Source organism: Bufo gargarizans, chromosome 10, assembly GCF_014858855.1.
Source record: "Bufo gargarizans isolate SCDJY-AF-19 chromosome 10, ASM1485885v1, whole genome shotgun sequence".
Taxonomy (NCBI): domain Eukaryota; kingdom Metazoa; phylum Chordata; class Amphibia; order Anura; family Bufonidae; genus Bufo; species Bufo gargarizans.
In genome coordinates, this window is record NC_058089.1 from 82,810,217 (window position 1) to 82,832,123 (window position 21,907).

Consider the following 21,907-nt stretch of genomic DNA (forward strand, 5'->3'; position numbering starts at 1 on the left):
CCTGGACAAAGTTCCATTATAGGCTTTAGTTTACCTAATGTGCAAATGTGAGAAACCTTAGTGATACCTCTCCAACTCCAATAACTATTTTCATTTAACCCAAAAAATTCCTTAAAGTTTTTGTTATCCCAAAGAGGGGTTCAGTCTCATGCTTGTGTAGCCTTCAAAATTACTCTAATCTTGTTCCAAGCCTTCTGAAGCATCTTACTTATAGGACAAGTGGTTCCCCTATCGCCCAAAGTGATTTCAAGAATACTGAATATGTTCTTCACAGGGCCATTATATCGCACCTGGTGATTAGTGTTAATCACAAATATCCGAATCGCGAATATTAATCGCGAATATCAGCACTTCGAGAATTCACAAATCTTTAGAATATAGTGATATATATTCATAATATCAAATATTCTAGTTTTTTTTTTCATCAGTAACCTCCCCTCTTGCTTGTGGGCCAATGAGAAGGCTGCAATGTCTTTGTCTGAGTTTAGCAACATCCCTAGCAACCAATAGGAAAGCTGTCTACCCCTTACTACATAATAACCTCCCCAGCAGCTATTTTCTACAGTTTATTAAAGTTCTGAGAGAGACAGCAGTGTCATTGTTGTGCTCTGTGCTTTCCACACTACAGTAAATAGATAGTTAGATAGCTTATTTATATATATAATACAGATAGTGTAGGTTCTATCCTGATATAGTGTAGCTGTTGCAGTGCAGGGAGTTAGGTAGTGTTCTGCTGTTCATACATACATGCAGACCTGCTAAAATGTGAAGTTTCACATATTGCGCCAAAATATTCGCATCGTTAGTGCCAATTTGCGCAATCGGGAATATATTGGAGCACTCTAACTGCATATAAAGCCATTTTTAATGTTCTGCCGTGCCAACCATTTTCTCCAGTTTCAGGAAACTTCTAGCAGCTTGAAAAATGTCGCTATAGTGACCCACACCTGTATTTTGCGCGCATTACACGAATATAACATTGCCGATTTTTCGCGATCAAGAAAATAATCTCGAATTCACGAATATATGATTAATATAGTCCAAATATTCATGAAATATTGCGAATTTGAATATAGCACCTGCCGCTCATCACTACTGGCGATGATCTCCCCTTGATACCAGATAGCACTTCCTGCAACTCTCTCAAGTGAATGGGTGAGTTCAGTATTACTGATTCCTGATCTGACAGAGAGGGTATCTCGATCTGTTTCAGATATAACTCTATACACTTCTCTTTGCCATTTATCTCTGATCTATATAAAGTCAAGAAATATTTAACAAATTCCCGCTCTGCTTCATCTGGGTTATGAGTTATCTGCCCAGAACTTGTTTTGATCTGTCTAATTTTATTACAGCTCCTTTGGTTTGCGATTATCGAGGAGAGTAATTTCCCCAGTTTGCCGTCTTCACAGTAATGATTCTGGCCTTGAAAGAACATATTGTGTTGTGCCTTATTCATCATGAAGTTTTTATATTCATCTTTAGCTATTTTTAACTGAAGCGGAGTTTGAACATTGTTATTTTTTGTGATTACTGCCTCCAGATGCTTAAGCTTCTCCTCTAAACATTTCTCTTTTTTGGAAAATTCTAATGTCTTCACTCTGATTTTTCTATAATATAAACCCCAAAGAAACGCTTTCAGCGCGTCCCACACAAAGTGGATGTGAGTTGATCCTATAATTTGAGACCAAAATTCAGATATTTATTTCCTGATCAAGTCATAATCTTTCATTATGTATATCCAGTGTGGATTAAGCCTGAATAGTCTAGGGCAGTTCTTTAGGTCCCTATCCTTAATGAATATCAAAATCGGGGAATGATCCGAGATTCCATGGGCCTCATATTTCATTTTACTAATTTGATCAATCATATTGCTATTGGCAAATGCTAAGTCAATCCTTGACATGGCTTTATATGTATTACTATAGCAAGAATAAACCTTTCTATCCCCGTACATATCACGCCAAATGTCAATTAGCACCACTTCCTGACAAAAATTATAGAGTCGTGAGTGTTTCCCAGAGTTTCCTTTATGTGTGGCAGCATTAGAGACTCTGTCCATTTAAGGGTCCATTACACAGTTAAAGTCCCCTGAGACTAGTACAGGACACCGCTCTCTATCTAATATATAAAGCTGAGTGTATGTGTATGTTCGCTAAAGGAATCCGTACCGTCGCATTTACAATCACGAAATTTGGCACACAGGTACATCCGGGAAGGTTTTAGACCAGGTCTCGGCTCTCTAGGATGTACCGTTCCTGAGATATTTCCAAAAAATGCATTTGCCAATAGAAACTTGGTCACATGAGCCTTATCAGCCAATGGAAGTTCTGAGGTCCTCCAGCCTCCACATACAGTTTTACTCCAGGTTTCCATAACAACCCAGCCATTTATCTTCACTGCTGTAGGTCAGCTTTAAAGGAAATCTGTCAACAAGGATTAATTGCTATTGAAGTAAAGCCATGGCCTTATAGCACTTAGTACCTTATTTCAAGATGTGCCTTTGTTTCAGCAATAGATGTTTTTATCCTCTGAAAATCGTTTATTTGGTATGCAAATGAGCCAGTAAGGCATCACTCTTGCAGGAAGGATCCCAGACACGCCCCCTGCCACAATGTGTCCACCCTCAAAAGACTTAAAACCCCGCCCCCAGGTCCCGCTAAGCCAAGCCCCTGATCTATTTAGACCACTCCCACTCCTGAGCCGACGCAGATTGAAAAAATGAAGGTAAAAATCTACTTCTGTCAGCTGCAGGGGTGGGAGGAAGGGGGACTTTTTCCCTGCAGCTTACACTCAGACAGGACAGTGCTGCTGTCTTAGGCTCCATTAAGACATCCGTAGTTCATTGCGGATCCGCAATACACTCAGCCGGCACCCCCATAGAAATACCTATTCTTGTTCGCATTTGCGAACAAGAATAGGACATACCCTATTTTTTTCCGGAGCTGCGGATCGGAAGATCGGGGCCACGTTCTGGAAATGCCGATGCGGACAGCGCACTGTGTGCTGTCCGCATCTCTTCCTGCCCCATAGAGAATGAATAGGTCCGCACCTGTTGCCCATAATTGCGGAACGGATGCGGACCCATTCTACGGACGTGTGAATGGATCCTTAGAGTGAGCTGTTCAAAAAGACTCAGCCCGATCAGGTTAGGCCACGCCACCTTCCACTCCTCAGCCGACCGAGATTGAAAAAATGAAGTTAAAAATCAACTTCTAGGTCCCCCGAAGCCACGCCCATATCTGGTTAGGCCACACCCCTCCACTCCTCAGCCAACAGGGATTGAAAAAATGAAGGTAAAAATCAACTTTTGTCAGCTGTAGAGGTGGGAGGGGAACTTTCTCCCTGCAGATAACACTCAGACAGTACAGTGCTGCTGTCTTAGAGTGAGCTGTTCAAAAGGACACTCCCCCGGATCCAGTAAAGTCCACTGTTAAGGGGGCGGGCCCCTGTGGAGGTCACTGTCAAGGGGGTGGTATGCTCTGAAAGTCACTGTTAAAGGGAAAGGCTGCTGTAAAGGTCAAAGTTAAGAGGGTGAGCTGCTGTGGAAGTCCAATTTTAAGGGACGGGGCACTGTGGGGGGGGGTCAGAGGGCTGTGGAGGTCACTGTTTTGGGGTGAGGTGCTGTAGATGTCACTGTTATAATGGATAGTGTTGATATCTATTAACGACACACACAAATATTAAATGAAATAGATTAAATATACCCGAGCGAAGCCGGGTACTTCTGCTAGTTGTAAATAAATGCGACCAATTGATTAAGGGCACTCACGGCAAATGGTGGAGGGATGTATACAAAGGCCAATATACAGATCTGACCATTCCATCGACAGTGTAAAAAACGAATCTCTCCTCTTTATCAATCAGGTGGTCCAGCGGCTCATAATCGACCCCTTTATGAACGTATACACTAACCCCACGAGAGTAGGAGGACAGACAAGAAGGATATTTTGCCCACTTTTTCTTTAGGTATGGCAGAATCTCAGATGAATCGTGTGTTTCAAGCAAACCAACAATCGCGGGAAGGTTTTGTCCCTCAACCCGCGTTCATTCCATATTTGAACTTTATGAATCATTCAGAGTTGCATTCTGTGGGGGGGGTCCCATTCCGCCCAGTGATAACAACCATGCCCTCCCCATCTTCCCTAGCCCACCCCTGCCCCCAACCCCTCAACATGGTTCACAAGTGTATACACCCTCGTCAACCTCCTCCATTATGCCCCTCCCGCCCACCCTCTTTTGCCTACCCCCCATCTTTACCCCCATACCCCACCCCAGTGCCCAGACCTCAAAAGCAGAGAGACAGTTAATTTCTATATGCCTATCCAACCATTCAAGGGCATCTGCAGGTTTAACAAAAAAACTTACAGAGTCCCTATAAACAATTCTTAATTTTGCGGGGTATAGCATAGAATATTTAATACTAGCTGCCTGCAGCCTTTTTTTAATCTCGTGATATTCTCTCTGTTTATTTTGCGTGTCTCTGGAAAAATCGGATAGATCTGGATCTGACTACCATTGTACTCAATCTCCTGCAGTTCTTTTTTGCGTTTGAGGACCCAGTCCCTATCATTAGAGCATGATATTTGGGCCAGTAAGGCGCAGGGGGAGCTACCGATCGGGGTCTTTTTAGATGGAATTCTGTGGGCCCATTTTACACAAAACATAGGAGAGCCATGATCAGAACCCAACAATTGTATTAATATATATCAATGAAGGCGACTTCTAAAACTTAACCTTTATTCTACACATAGAAAATAAAAAATATATATACTTGGTCCAAACAGGACCCTGATGACTATAGTACACAAAGTTGTTAAACCAATGGACGGGTAGCAAACATACCAACAATATTATACAGGTAAGGACAGAAGATTGAGGTACATCTATCCTTATTCTTGCCCTCACAGAAACTGCTTAGCCCAGAGATACGCCTTAAAGGTAGGTGCACTCCATCCACGTTCCTGGGCTAGCCGGTCCATTAATTGCCCTATCACTTTCTGACACAATATACAATGTCAAAAACTAGTCATAGGTACAGTGGGTGATTTAATAGAAATACAGACAGTATTATGTTAATGTAGAGTGAATAAATCTGTCCCTCTTCTTGCCCTAAAGAAACTGCTCAGCCCAGAGATGCACCATGAAGGTAGGGGCACTGTGTCCACGTTCCTGGGCTAACCTGTCCTTATAATGCCCTATCACTTTCTGAAATGACAATGTGCCAACGCGTTTCCCCTTACAGGTAATCAAAGGTTCATCAGGGAACCAAATACATCAGTTTGGTAATAGGTTACAGAGTAAACAAAAATAGACATAACAAGACTGGAGAACCCCAGACCAGAAAGCATCTGTGACAAGGTAACCTTTTATATATCAGTTTCCACAAAATAGTGATAGAGGGTTTCCATATACCTGCTTCCACAAAATTACATCTTGAGGGTGATATACCAGCTTCAACTAACAACTGATTGAGGCCTGCCATATATCAGCTTCCACAAAACAGTGATAGAGAGTTTCCATATACCTGCTTCCACAAAATTACTGCTTAAGGGTGAAATACCAGCTTCAACTAACTGATTGAGGCTGCCATATATCAGCTTCCACAAAATAGTGATAGAGGTTTTCTATATATCTGCGTCGACAAAATTACTGCTTGAGGGTGATATACCAGCTATAAAAAAACAACTGATTGAGGCCTCCTATATATCAGCTTCCACAAATACTGCTCTTCTCTAGGGACTTTGACACAGAGTCATTTTTAAAATGACAGGCAGAGGAAGATATTAACCACCTCCGGACCGCCTAACGCAGATTCGCGTTCCGGAGGTGGCAGGCTGGCGCACAGTCACGCATATATGCGTCATCTCGCGAGACGCAAGATTTCCTGTGAACGCGCGCACACAGGCGCGCGCGCTCACAGGAACGGAAGGTAAGCGAGTGGATCTCCAGCATGCCAGCGGCGATCGTTCGCTGGCAGGCTGGAGATCCGAATTTTTTAACCCCTAACAGGTATATTAGACGCTGTTTTCATAACAGCGTCTAATATACCTCCTACCTGGTCCTCTGGTGGTCCCTTTTGTTAGGATCGACCACCAGAGGACTCAGGTAGGTCAGTACAGTCGCACCAAACACCACACTACACTACACTACACCCCCCCGTCACTTATTAACCCCTTATAATGGATGATCCACAAAACCCCCTGTAAGGCTCCATTCAGACGTCCGCATGTGTTTTGCGGATCCGATCCATGGATCCGTAAAAATTATACGGACGTCTGAATGGAGCCTTACCAGGGGGGTGATCAATGACAGGGGGGTGATCTGGGAGTCTATATGGGTGATTACCCCCCTGTCATTGATCACCCCCCTGTCATTGATCACCCCCCTGTCATTGATCACCCCCCCTGTCATTGATCACCCCCCTGTCATTGATCACCCCCCCCCCTGTAAGGCTCCATTCATACCAGATGTGTGACACTTTTTTGCTGCCAAGGTGGGCAAAGGGGCACATATTCCAAAGTGCACCTTTCAGATTTTGCAGGCCATTTTTTACAGATTTAGATTGCAAAGTTCTTCTCACACATTTGGGCCCCTAAATTGCCAGGGCAGTATAACTACGCCACAAGTGACCCCATTTTGGAAAGAAGACACCCCAAGGTATTCCGTGAGGGGCATGGCGAGTTCCTAGAATTTTTTATTTTTTGTCGCAAGTTAGTGGAATATGAGACTTTGTAAGGAAAAAAGAGAAAAAAAAAATCATCATTTTCCGCTAACTTGTGACAAAAAATAAAAAATTCTAGGAACTCGCCATGCCCCTCACGGAATACCTTGGGGTGTCTTCTTTCCAAAATGGGGTCACTTGTGGCGTAGTTATACTGCCCTGGAAATTTAGGGGCCCAAATGTGTGAGAAGTACCTTGCAATCAAAATCTGTAAAAAATGGCCTGCAAAATCTGAAAGGTGCACTTTGGAATATGTGCCCCTTTGCCCACCTTGGCAGCAAAAAAGTGTGACACATCTGGTATCGCCGTACTCAGGAGAAGTTGGGGAATGTGTTTTCCCATTTTTTTATACAAAGTTGGCATTTGACCAAGATATTTTTCTCACCCAGCATGGGTATATGTAAAATGACACCCCAAAACACATTCCCCAACTTCTCCTGAGTACGGCGATACCAGATGTGTCACACCTTTTTGCTGCCAAGGTGGGCAAAGGGGCACATATTCCAAAGTGCACCTTTTGGATTTCACCGGTCATTTTTTACACATTTTGATTGCAAAGTTCTTCTCACACATTTGGGCCCCTAAATTGCCAGGGCAGTATAACTACCCCACAAGTGACCCCATTTTGGAAAGAAGACACCCCAAGGTATTCCGTGAGGGGCATGGCGAGTTCCTAGAATTTTTTATTTTTTGTCGCAAGTTAGTGGAATATGAGACTTTGTAAGAAAAAAAAAAAATCATCATCATTTTCCGCTAACTTGTGACAAAAAATAAAAAGTTCTATGAACTCACTATGCCCATCAGCGAATACCTTAGGGTGTCTACTTTCCGAAATGGGGTCATTTGTAGGGGTTTTCTACTGTTTGGGCATTGTAGAACCTCAGGAATCATGACAGGTGCTCAGAAAGTCAGAGCTGTTTCAAAAAGCGGAAATTCACATTTTTGTACCATAGTTTGTAAATGCTATAACTTTTACCCAAACCATTTTTTTTTTTGCCCAAACATTTTTTTTTATCAAAGACATGTAGAACAATAAATTTGGCGAAAAATTTATATATGGATGTCGTTTTTTTTGCAAAATTTTACAGCTGAAAGTGAAAAATGTCATTTTTTTGCAAAAAAATCGTTACATTTTGATTAATAACAAAAAAAGTAAAAATGTCAGCAGCAATAAAATACCACCAAATGAAAGCTCCATTAGTGAGAAGAAAAGGAGGTAAAATTCATTTGGGTGGTAAGTTGCATGACCGAGCGATAAACGGTGAAAGGAGTGTAGTGCCGAAGTGTAAAAAGTGCTCTGGTCATGAAGGGGGTTTCACCTAGCGGGGCTGAAGTGGTTAAAGAAGGAAGAGAAAAAAAGTTATGGGCAGTAAAAAAGAAAAACTCTCTGGAACGCCAGGAGGACTATTGAGAAGTGATGGAGTGTTTGGGATAGGGTGGGTGGTGATTTGGTGGGTATTCACCGAGGCTGCACCCTAAAGCAGTGTACGTCAGTGCACTGCAAGGTAATTACAGAGATAAAATTAAGAAAAAGATAGTTCTGGATACTTGCCAAAAAAAGAAGGGGGGGGGCCCAGGTGGTGTTGGGGAGGGTAGGCAATAGCACAGGGGCGCCAAGGTGAAGGAAAACGGATAGGGGGACTATGGGAGGTACTACTGTACTAGTTTGATGGATGGTTCTACTTCACAGTATCGATATATTGCAGAGCGTATATCACTGTGTCTACAGTATATTGTTATGGTTGATGGTTCTGTTTCACACTCTCGATATATGATTTATCATATATCATTGTGTCTATGTCTATTCTTGTTCACAGTCTCGATATATGGCGACACATGTATCATGTGAGAGTAGTTAAAAATAATTAAAAATAATAGATGGTGTTAAAATAATTATTTAAGAGAAAACGAAAGGCGACTTTCTTCACCAGGAACGGCGGTATAGGATAAGCATAATACACCTATACCTGCCCCTCCCCAGCCGAGATCGCTCGTCAGGTAGAATGAACTTTCCTCCACGTCCCAAATGATGGTAGTCAAGGTTCCAAATTTAATTATATATAGTGTTTTGATATGTGTTGGGATGTGCCCCTCCATGCCCTGCCGAGCGTCCCGCCCCATGGTGCGCCTTACATTGCATCTGTAAACGGCCCTGCCTCCGGCTGTCATTCGCTCCTTAGCTTCTCCTGCACATGCGTTCCACTGGTGGAACGCATGATGCACTTCCGCCGAGACTCCGCCCCCTAACCAGGTGCATGCGTTCCACTGTGGAACGCATCAGGAGCGATCTAAGCCTGACAGAGCAATTCAGGCTAAAGACCCCAGACTGGCGCCCTTATTATCTCCCCTTGGCACATCCCAACACATATCAAAACACTATATATAATTAAATTACATATTCTGGATGATTAAAAGAGCCCAGGGGACCGGTAGTGACGTTCCGCCCACTTCCGGTCCCCGCCAGATTTCTCAGCAAATTGATCCCTGATTGTTTAATTAAGACACCTATATATACTTGGCACCATGCACTTGATGTTATGTGTTTTAATTCACACTGCTCTCGAGAAAGGGGAAGATATCCCAAAACGCGTTGAGCTTTTATTTATTCATGCAATAAAAAACTCTCCTTTTGGAACCTTGACTACCATCATTTGGGACGTGGAGAAAAGTTTATACTACCTGACGAGCGATCTCGGCGGGGGAGGAGCAGGTATAGGTGTATTATGCTTATCCTATACCGCCCTCCCTGGTGAAGTAAGTCACCTTTTGTTTTTTCTCAAATAATTCTTTTAACACCATCTATTATTTTTTTATTATTTTTAACTACTCTCACAGTGATACATGTGTCGCCATATATCGAGACTGTGAACATGAATAAACATAGACACAGTGATATACTGTATGTTAAATCATATATCGAGACTGTGAAACAGAACCATCAACCATAACAATATAGACACAGTGATATGCGCTCTGCAATATATCGATACTGTGAAATAGAACCATCCATCAAACTAGTACAGTAGTACCTCCCATAGACCCACTATAACCCCCCTATCCGTTTTCCTTCACCTTGGCGCCCCTGTGCTATTGCCTACCCTCCCCAACACCACCTGCCCCCCCCCCCTTTTTTTGGCAAGTATCCAGTACTATCTTTTTCTTCATTTTATCTCTGTAATAGGCAGAGAAAGAGGCAGGCCGTTCCACAGGGGTGGTAAAGGTCGGGCAAGTACACCAGGCCAGAGCTTAAGTGGGAAGTTGGAGAAGGTGCATGCGATTATGTCAAAGGACGCACCAGAGTTGGTTGAGTGGCTCACTCATCTTTCCACTCCTAATCACCCTCCTAATACTCTCTATCTACACCCTCCTCACTCTCTGCTGTGTGCACCCCCAAAGACACCACCAACGCCACCACCATAGCCCCTCCACTCGAGTCAGAGAAATTATTTCCCCATCCATTCCAAGACCTTACTGATGCGCAGCCATTTTTGGCATCGGATAAGGAGGAGGAGGTAGCAACGGCTGCCACCTAGTGGTCTGACGACAGTACCCAGATCAGCCCAAGGAGGGTGGTCCCCACTGTTGCTCCCTACTCTGATCTCTAATGTCAGTGGTAGTGAAGGTGACGATGATGACGTGTCGATGGACATCACGTGGGTGCCCACAAAAGAGGAAGAGCAGGGGAGTTCAGAGGTAGAGACGGAGGAGCAGATAGGGAGGAGAAGCAGGCATAACTTTCAGTGCACATGAGGCAAAAAGCAGACTGCAAATGTATCTGGAGCGAGCCATCCACCATGCACGGTCACATCTTGTGCCCACAGGATGCCGGCACATGGGTCTGCAGTGTGGACTTTTTTTAACGTGTCAGCTGCTGACAATAGTGTTGCCATCGGCAGCCTGTGCTGGCAACGCATAAGTCGCGGTAAGCCCAACACTCACCTAGGGACGACCGCCTTTAAGAAGACAACTGGCCTCCCATCACCGAGCCCAGTGGGAAAAACGCAGTCAGAACCCACAAAGCCACACTCCCGGCGCTCCATGTCCTGCCTTTTCTCCTTCTCCTCTCTCCTCCCATTTGTCCTCCACCTTCCACCGTGCCGTCGTCGCGTTCACCTGGTACAAGGCAGGCTTCCATGGCCCAAATGTTTGAGCGTAAAAAAATGATAACGCCAGATAATATTCTTGCCCAACGGCTGACCACTGGCTTGTCGGAACTGCTATCCCGCTAACTACTGCCATATAAATTGGTGGACTCGGAGGCCTTTAGAAAATTTGTGGCCATTGGCACACCGCAATGAAAGGTCCCCGGAAGGAAATATTTCTCCCAGAAGGGCATCCCTGAACTATATGACCATGTTCAGCAGCAAGTTAATATATTTCTGGCACACAGTGTCAGTGCCAAGAGACATCTGACCACAGACACGTGGTCTAGAAAACACGGACAGGGAAGGTACATAACTTTTACTGCCCACTGGTTGAACCTTCTGACGGCCATTAAGCATGTAACCCGTGAAACCCGTGTGGATTTGGTGTTATCGCCATGGGTTGCCTGCAGGCCGGCCTCTTCTTCTCCTCCTCCTACTCCATCCTCCATCTCTTCCTCGGCTGACTCCTCTTTTTTCCACTGCTACCGCCTTTTCTGCTGCACCCCCAAGCTCCCCAGAACCTATTTGACGTGCCAGGTGAGACGTTGCCATGCTGTGCTGCGGCTGTTGTGCCAAGAGTCACACCTGTCCTGCACTGCTTTCAACTCTGCAGTTACAGGCCACCCCGCTCAATTTGACAGTTGGTAAAGTGGTGTGCGATAACGGTGCCAATCTGCTGAGTACGCTGAAACGTACCCATCAGACGTCTGATTTGTGATTTCCCGATGCGCTGGAAATCCACCTTGTATTTGCTTGATAGGCTGCGCCAGCAGAGATGTGCCGTTAATGACAACCTGTACGAACTCTGCAGCAGGACAGGTTCTAGGGAGCTTGGTTTCTTTTCACCACGCCAGTGGCTGCTCATGCGCCATGCATGACTTCTGTGGCCGTTTGATGAGATCACCAAACTGGTCAGTCACAGCCAGGGCGCCATCAGTGACATCGTACCTTATTTCGTCTTTCTGGAGCGTGCATTGCGACGTTTCATTGATCAAGCCGTCGAGATGCAGGAGCTGGAAGATGAGAAAGTCGCAATGCTGAACAAAATCCTGGGGGGCTACTATATCTGAGCAAAGTCAGCAGGAGTCTGAAGAAGAGTCGGAGGAGGAGGAGGAGCAAGAAGAGCAGGCTTTAAACTTTTTGGGGATCCCTGTTGTCCGTGGCTGGGGGGAGGAGACCGAGTACGATATGCTCCTGGGTTATGAGCAGGAGCTAGGGCACTCCAACGCTTCCAAATTAGTGCAAATGGGAGCCTTCATGCCCCAGTGTTTTAAAAAGGAACCTCCGTAGAAAAAGCATAAAGGTCAAGGACCTGTACTGGGTGGCAACGCACTTAGACCCCCGGTACAAACACAAAATAGCAGACATGTTAAAAGCATCGCAGAGGGCTGTCAGAATGCAGCATTTCCAGGTCTTGCTGCGAGAGATGCTGCATTCTGCTGTTGTAGGCACTGGCAAAGGAATTTCCACCCACAGCGAAACAGGTGCGGATACCAATCCTACCGCGCCTTCAAAAAGAGGGAGGTTTGAAGATGTGAGATTATTCTTGCAGCCAACCCATCGACAGCCACCCTCCGGATCTAGCCTCAGGGAACACCTAGACCGACAGGTGTCCGACTGCATCTGGTTCACGGCCGATGTGGATGCTCTGAGAAGCAAGGAACCCCTTGACTACTGGGTGTGCAGGCTTGACCTGTGGCTAGAGCTGGCACAATTTGCCATGGAAATCTTGGCTTGCCCCTTGTCGAGTGTCCTCTCCAAACGGAAGTTCAGCGCAGCAGGGGGGATCGTGACTGATAAGTGCACTCGCCTAGCTCATGACAGTGTGGACTACCTCACATTTTTAAAAACGAATGAGGCATGGATATCGGAGGAATTCAACACCTGTGATGACCACGTGTAATAGAATTTCCTCATGCCAGCCCACACATATCCGCCACTACCCAGAACAAAGAATGGTCCTTGCCTTATGTATATATGTAAGGCCTTTTACGTAAGGTGAATGTCTAATTTTTTGGGCCTGTACAGGCCGAGAGTTGCATATTTATCCTGTGACCGCCTAATGTACCTCCAGCCACAGAATCCAAAGATCTTTGCTGTCAGGTGAATGCCTATTGGCGAATTTTTGGGGACTGTACTGGCCGACAGTTAAATTTTTTATCTCTAGCCACATAATCACACCCTTGTCTCACTCCTTTGCCTCCTATTATGGTGGCGTATGAACCGCATTCACCATAAGGACCTTCTAATGTCACAGGGTCATGTGACTGTCTCCCCCACCCCGTACTGTGCCCCTCACCTCATACTGTGCCTCTTATACTCTGTATTGTGCCCTCTTACCACACCCTGTGCAGTGCCCCTCATCATTCCCTGTACTGTGCCCTTTTATACGGGTACACTTTTATCCGGTCACGGTATGGCAGTGCTATCCGGTCACTGTACAGAGGTGTTATCCGGTCAATGTATGGCGGTGGTATCCAATAACTGAATGGCCATAACTGTATACCTTTCCCTGCCCACGCGCCATCCTTTTTTAGACCTGACATTAGCAGGGAAAAAATGCAGATTGCGGTGCTAAGGACCTTTGCGCCACAATCTGTGTCAGAAATAGGCCTAACATAGACGTATTTCTATATAATAAATGATCACCTAATTGTATTATTATTTGGGGGTAGGGCTAATATCTTTATATTATATAGATTGTAGTGTATTATACTGTACCCTGTATTTCCCAGTGGAAAATGATCCTTTGGAAACACAGTCCTCATCCCTGACCACCAGGACCAGGTAGCGCTCTGTTAGTACATGGCGGCCTCCCCTCTCCGCCACGCTGCTCCGATGTGTACTGGTGCTTTTTCTGTCACTAGGGCTGGGTTCACATCCTATTTTTGCCAGCCATTTAATGCATACAAAAAAATTTATGAGTTAACAGATGCCTCAGACTGATGCCGTACAGTGGCGTCCATTCACCATACAGTTCCATTGTAGAAAAAAAAAGTTAACGTATGCATTTTTTTTATGGACTCTGCAGGATACAAAAATGTGGACTACTGCACATTTGTATGCATCAAACCAATAGAAATTTTTTTTTTCTAGGTTCCAGCAGGACACAATTTTGAGAGTTTCCCTTTAAGGCCACCTAGTAGAGCAGGCCCTGCTCTTCCTGGGGCCTGCTCTACTAAGTGGCCTTCTTATTAGGTGGAGTTAAAAAAACAAGGAGTTTAAGAAAAGGAGTTTGGAAACTAAGTTTGGTTATAATTTCCTTGTGTGTTGTTGGCTTGGTTTAGCGTAGCCCTTCGGCTACAGCAGACAGGGTCTAGGTCTGAATCATATATACTGTTTTACTTTTTTACTGTTGTAATCCCCATTTAGTATGTGTTGCACAATTTACAACGCAGTCCAGTGCACATCTTGCATGATGTATGCAGTCCTGGAACAGGAGTTCAAGGGTGCATATCTTTGTTCTAGATGTGAGCAAATAACCCGTTTGGAATCGCAAATCGAGTCTCTAAACGGGCAAGTTGCAACACTGAGAGGAATTGATAATTTGCAAAAGAGTTTGCTTCTCACCGAGCAAGCACTCTTTGGGGTAGATGAGGGGGAGGGTGACAGAGAGGAGGCTGAGGAAAGTGAGGTAGCTAGCTGGGTAACAGTTAGAAAGCGGGGTAGAGGGAAGAGTGCCAGGGAGGCTAGCCCTGATCTGACACACCCCAACAAGTTTGCACGTTTGGCAGATGAGGGGGATGTCAGTCCGGGGACGGCACTGCTGCAGCCGGACACTTCCTCTGCCAGTCAGGGGAATGTCAGCTCCAGTAAGCAGGGAACCAGGAGAGCAGGGCAGGCCAGACAGGTGCTGGTAGTGGGCGACTCCATTATTAGGGGAACAGATAGGGAAATCTGTCACAAAGACCGTGATCGCCGAACAGTGTGCTGTCTTCCTGGCGCTAGAGTTCGACACATTGCGGATCGGGTTGACAGATTACTGGGAGGGGCTGGAGAAGATCCAGCGGTCATGGTCCATATCGGAACCAATGACAAAGTTAGAGGTAGGTGGAGAGTCCTTAAAAATGATTTCAGGGATTTAGGTCAAAAGCTGAGGGCAAGGACCTCAAAGGTAGTATTTTCCGAAATACTGCCTGTACCACGAGCCACACAAGAAAGGCAGCGGGAGATTATGGAGATTAACAAGTGGCTTAAGAACTGGTGTAGGAAGGAGGGGTTTGGGTTCCTGGAGAACTGGGCCGATTTTTCTATCGGCTACAGGCTCTATCGTAGGGACGGGCTGCACCTCAATGGGGAAGGGGCAGCTGTGCTGGGGAGAAAGATGGCTAGAAGGTTGGAGGAGTGTTTAAACTAGGGACTGGGGGGGGAGGGTAATTACGTTATAGGACGGGAAGATAGTGCAGATAGAGACCGGGGGCAAAGTAATGGGACTGGGGGAGGAATGGAAGGAGGGACTAGAACAGTTCAGAAGGAAAGGTGTAGGGTAAAAAATATACATAAACCTCTCAAATGTATGTATACTAATGCCAGAAGCCTGACTAATAAAACTGGTGAACTGGAATTAGTGATGTGTGAGGAGAACTATGACATAGTGGGAATAACTGAGACATGGCTGGATGATAGCTATGACTGGGCGGTTAATGTACAAGGTTACAGTCTGTTTAGAAAGGATCGTCAAAACTGGAGAGGAGGAGGGGTCTGCCTCTATGTAAAGTCCGGTCTAAAGCCCACACTCCGCGAAGATATAAATGAGGGACATGAACATGTGGAGTCACTGTGGGTAGAGATACATGGAGCTAAAAACAACAATAAATTACTAATAGGAGTTTACTATAAACCACCTAATATACCAGAGTCCACAGAAAATCTATTACTAAACGAGATAGACGAGGCGGCAAATCATAATGAGGTGGTTATTATGGGGGACTTCAACTACCCAGATATAGACTGGGAAACTGAAACTTGTATATCTCATAAAGGAAACAGGTTCTTGGCAATAACCAAAGACAATTACCTCTCCCAACTGGTTCAGGACCCGACTAGAGGGACGGCCATACTGGACTTAGTATTAACCAATAGGCCGGACAGAACAACAGACGTGCAGGTTGGGGGACACCTGGGAAATAGTGACCACAAAGTAATAACCTTCCAATTATCATTCAAAAGAGCGTTTCTACAGGGAGGAACAAAAATACCAAACTTCAAAAAAGCTAAATTTAGCCAACTAAGAGAGGCCATAGGCCAAACTAACTGGGACAAAGTCCTCAAAAATAAAAATACAGCCACAAAATGGGATATCTTTAAAAACATCCTAAAATCTCATTGTGAGAGGTACATACCGTATGGTAATAAAAGGTTAAGGAATAAAAAGAAACCAATGTGGATAAATAGAACTGTAACGAAAGCAATAAATGACAAAAAGAAAGCATATCATTCACTGAAACAGGAGGGGAGCACGGAAGCACTGAAAAACTATAAGGAAAAAAATAGAACATGTAAAAAACAAATAAAAGCGGCCAAACTAGAGACCGAGAGATTAATTGCCAAAGAGAGTAAAACTAACCCTAAAATATTCTTCAATTATATAAATGTTAAAAAGTATAAATCTGAAGGTGTCGGCCCTTTAAAGAGTAATGAGGGGGAAGTCGCAGAGAGCGATGAGGAGAAAGCAAAGCTGTTAAATATTTTTTTCTCCAATGTATTCACTGAGGAAAATAAATTGTCAGATGACATGCAGAATGCAAAAATAAATTCCCCATTAAAAGTGTCCTGTCTGACCCAGGAAGAAGTACATCAGCGACTTAAAAAGATTAAAATAGACAAATCGCCAGGACCGGATGACATACACCCCCGTATCCTAAAGGAATTAAGTAATGTCATAGCCAGACCCTTATTTCTGATATTTGCAGACTCTATACTGACAGGGAATGTCCCACAGGACTGGCGCATGGCATATGTGGTGCCAATATTCAAAAAGGGGCCAAAAACAGACCCTGGAAACTATAGGCCGGTAAGTTTAACATCTGTTGTGGGTAAACTGTTTGAAGGTTTTCTGAGAGATGCTATATTAGAGCATCTCAACAGAAATAAGCAAATAACGCCATATCAGCATGGCTTCGTGAGGGATCGGTCATGTCAGACTAATTTAATCAGTTTCTATGAGGAGGTAAGTTCTAGACTTGACAGCGGCGAATCAATGGATGTCGTATATCTGGACTTCTCCAAAGCATTTGACACTGTACCACATAAAAGGTTAGTATATAAAATGAGAATGCTCGGACTGGGAGAAAACGTCTGTATGTGGGTAAGTAACTGGCTCAGTGATAGAAAACAGAGGGTGGTTATTAACGGTACACACTCAGATTGGGTCACTGTCACTAGTGGAGTACCTCAGGGGTCAGTATTGGGCCCTATTCTCTTCAATATATTTATTAATGATCTTGTAGAAGGCTTGCATAGTAAAGTATCAATTTTCGCAGATGACACTAAACTGTGTAAAGTAATTTACACTGATGAGGACAGTATACTACTACAGAGGGATCTGGATAGACTGGAGGCTTGGGCAGATAAGTGGCAGATGGGGTTTAACACTGATAAATGTAAAGTTATGCACATGGGAAGGAAAAATGCAAGTCAACCGTACATACTAAATGGTAAAACACTCGGTAACACTGACATGGAAAAGGATCTAGGAATTTTAATAAACAGCAAACTAAGCTGCAAAAACCAGTGTCAGGCAGCTGCTGCCAAGGCCAACAAGATAATGGGTTGCATCAGAAGGGGCATAGATTCCCGTGATAAGAACATAGTCCTACCACTTTACAAATCGCTAGTCAGACCACACATGGAGTACTGTGTACAGTTCTGGGCTCCTGTAAACAAGGCAGACATAGCAGAGCTGGAGAAGGTCCAGAGGAGGGCAACTAAAGTAATAACTGGAATGGGGCAACTACAGTACCCTGAAAGATTATCAAAATTAGAGTTATTCACTTTAGAAAAAAGACGACTGAGGGGAGATCTAATTAATATGTATAAATATATCAAGGGTCAGTACAGAGATCTATCCCATCAGCTATTTATCCCCAGGACTGTGACTGTGACGAGGGGACATCCTCTGCGCCTGGAGGAAAGAAGGTTTGTACACAAACATAGAAAAGGATTCTTTACGGTAAGAGCAGTGAGACTATGGAACTCTCTGCCTGAGGAGGTGGTGATGGGGAGTACAATAAAGGAATTCAAGAGCGGCCTGGACGTATTTCTGGAGCTTAATAATATTACAGGCTATAGCTACTAGAGAGGGGTCTTCCTCTGGATCAACTTGCGGGATAACAGGCCGAACTGGATGGACAAATGTCTTTTTTCGGCCTTATGTACTATGTTACTATGTTACTATGTTACTAAAAATGGCCCCTGATTAAAATACATATTTTTTGTGGGGATTTTTGCCAATGATCCCCTTCTGGTATATCACTGTCCATGTTGTGCGACCATTTGTGTACTTCTAGTAAGTGTTTGCTGGCTGCAAATATGACCTGAAGGTTTTTCAGGTACGCCTGCCATTAAAGTGAATGGGGCCCGCAGCGAATGCGTGGTTTGCTAACATTTCATCGCGAATGCGCGTTCGCGAATCATCCCAGCCAATGTTCGTCCATCACTACTCTTTAATGCCAAGACAGTATTAGTAATGTCAAAGTGACAGCAACTTATATGTCTATGGGTAAAGGGTTGTTAGGCCAGTGGTATTAAACACGCCAAACTTTTGGATTTTTTTTATTTTTATTAAAAACAAACAGTCCAAAAAATATCTCTTTTTGGGTGGAAGATGCCTTCTTCTCTCTCTTGTGAAGTGTAAAAAAATGGGTGCCATTTTGTACGATTTGTGTGGGACAAATCCCCTCAAAAATGCGATTTGTTAGGATAGTGAAGTTTTGGGAAATTCTTTATTTGTTTAGAATCGATTCGCTCTTTGATAGTCAGGTTTGATCACATCGCTTTTCAGAAATGCTTGATATATACAATCCATTACGTTCTCCTAAAGTATACAACTGTGTTACAGTCAACAATTTTTTTAAAGAGCCTAATGCATTGTTAATGTGTATTGGGAAGTTTCTGGCTCCTTACCATCATAACACAAACACCATTACTCGCAATAACATTTGCTTAATCAATATCCATCTGCCACACGGAGCTCCTGCACTTTAAGTCATGTTTTATGACTGGTGTGAAGAAATTGGAAAACATGGCTACAGTGAAAATACCTGAGCTTAGCATTCGAGACGAGGCTTAATACTGACTGCCCAGTTTGTTCTCAATTCAATAAGACATGTTAATATCTTCGGCTGGCATCCTGGCGTCGCTTACATCACACTGTGTTGCCATAGAGACAGCTGCAGCCAAATGCACCGTCAGACTGTTTAACCCATGGAACACAAACAATATTCAGCAGTGAATATCATACATACAGTATAGGGTCCCTTTAGCACTACCAATGTTTATATGTTATGTATCCTATTTTTCATTTTGTAAAGTTGTATAGGCATTACAAATGAATTGATAGCTAGATGTTTAAATGCATACAAACTGTATGGAAGAGAGAGAACCATAAAGTGAGATTCAAAATGGTGTCCCTCTTTGTCACAACACCATTCAATCAAGGGTTGGGCGGCTAAAGTTCGATATATCTAAAGTTTTGTGCAACTTTACAACAACCATTAGAAGATGGATGGTATTAACCAATGCTGGGCCTCCATCCCATTGGTATACATACGAGCCAGAGAAAATGTCACTATGGAGTGTAAACCTTCAATGTATAGTACAGTGGGTACCATTCCAAAATCTATAAAGTTAATCTGTAATAAACATTCTGGGGGTCATTTATAAAAAACTGGTGTAAAGTAGAACTTGTTTAGTAGACCATAGGAACCAATCAGATTCCTCCTTTCATTTTCCAAAGGAGCTGTCCAAAATGAATGGTGGAATCTGATTGGTTGCTATGGGAAACTAAGCCAGTTCTACTTTACGCCAATTTCATAAATGAACCCCACTGTACTTTACCACACTCCAACTATGTACCGTACTTTCTTCTGGGATATGCTTAGATGCCAGACACATCTCAACACCAATAATTGAGGAGGGCCTAGAGCTTTCACTAGCTGCAAGTCGTAGTAGCTAATATCATGTAAACAGTGATTTACTGCACTTTTTGTTTGTGATCTGTTTAACCCTTATGATAACGGAGGTTTTTTCGTTTTTACATTTTTCTTCCCTATTTTCAATGAGCCATATTTTTTTTATTTTTCCATTAGCTGTATGAGGGCTTTTTTTTTTGTCTAACAATTTGTACTTTCTAATACCACCATTTAATATGGCATACTAAGCGGTAAGAAAATTTCAAACGGGGTGGAATTGGAAAAAAAACGCAAATTTATTTTATGGTTTTTGTTACCACGGCGTTCCCTTTGTGGCAAAACTGACCTGTCCCCTTTACAACGATACCACATATGTATCGTGTTTTTTTTGTCTAAATAGTGTAAAAATAAATTTAAGTTTTGAAAAAAAAAAAATCTTTTTGACATCACCATATTCTGACCCCCATAACTTTGTTATCATAATATCTACTGAGCTGTATGGAAGTGTATAGGATAAAAAGTAAAAGTGGAAAAAGGTCAAGTATCTAACTAATAAGTATTACACTGTTGAGAGAAGGAGAAATGTCAGTTAGTAAATCAAATTCCAAGTATTTAGCAGTGTGAAGGGAATAGATATAATATTTTAGTATGAGAGTATCATAAAGACTGAGCTTTTTATGTCACCAGGGCAGATAGTGTACCTCTCCCAGTAAATCTCGTGGCGAAGTTTCTAAAACTCACCCAAAGGGACCAGACAGATCTAAAAATCAGGTGACTTCTGGTTTCCCACCTAATTCTTCCACTTGAAAGACATGGTCAACCATCTGTATCCATTGGTTAAGCATTGGTGGAGATTTAGATTTCCAGTACTTAGAGGTATAAATACTCACAGATACCATAAAGTATTAAATCATCCTAAATTTGGGAATTGGGATTTTATCTGGGAATGCGTGCAGTAGACAAGGTTCAGTTAAGTAGAGAGTGAAATTCCAGAAATCAGCAATGCCTGTTGGACAATCATCAACCAATGTGATGTGATCAAAATGCGGGACCACCTGGAAAAATGAAGCAAAAATCCGCCAGTATAAGTAAGATTTTATTTATAAATTTTTATCAGATGAAGGACCATCTAATTAATATTTTATTACCACTTTCTCGGATTCTAAAAGATTTGAAAGCCTGTTTAGGGTCTAATAATATTTTCTCATACCTGATTATTTTGTTTAAATCTAGTTCCCAAGCTGTCATTAAAAAGGAGTTTCAGAGCAGAGAATGCTAAAAGTAAATAATTGTCTTATGTAGGTTAACATGGATGTATTGTTGTGAGAGCTGAGATTCAAGAAAAAGTATACTTAACATAACTTAAATGTGTAAAAGTTTACTAAACTATGATAAAAGATATATATACAAATTATAACATACAGAGTACAGTAAATAACAGTCACCATAGTCATAAACAAAGGGGGGCTGAGCACTAGAGCAGAGTAATAACGCCCCTCTGGGCACCTTGAGACTTCATTTGCATATCAGAAAAATTGCTTTTTCATCTGAATGAAAAGTTGAATAAAAGAAAGAGGACACATGCTGGAATGAAGGTACTTTATTGCACATTGCTATGTTAACAGTTTTATATGGTCAAAATAGGTGACAGATTCCCTTTAAAGGCAGCAAGGTCTCTCAATGTACGATTCAGTAAGGGAAGATAATTTCAAATTAAATAAATGATCCGGGTCCACTGAAATTTGTATGCCTAAATATTTAATTGAAAATGATTGGTGCCTAAACGGGAATGAAGTAAGAAGTCTAGCAAAATCAGTCTGAGGGATGGAGATATTGAGAATTTCAGACTTTGTATAATTAACTTTGAAGTTACTCAAATGGCCGAAATGTTCAAATTCACTTAGTAT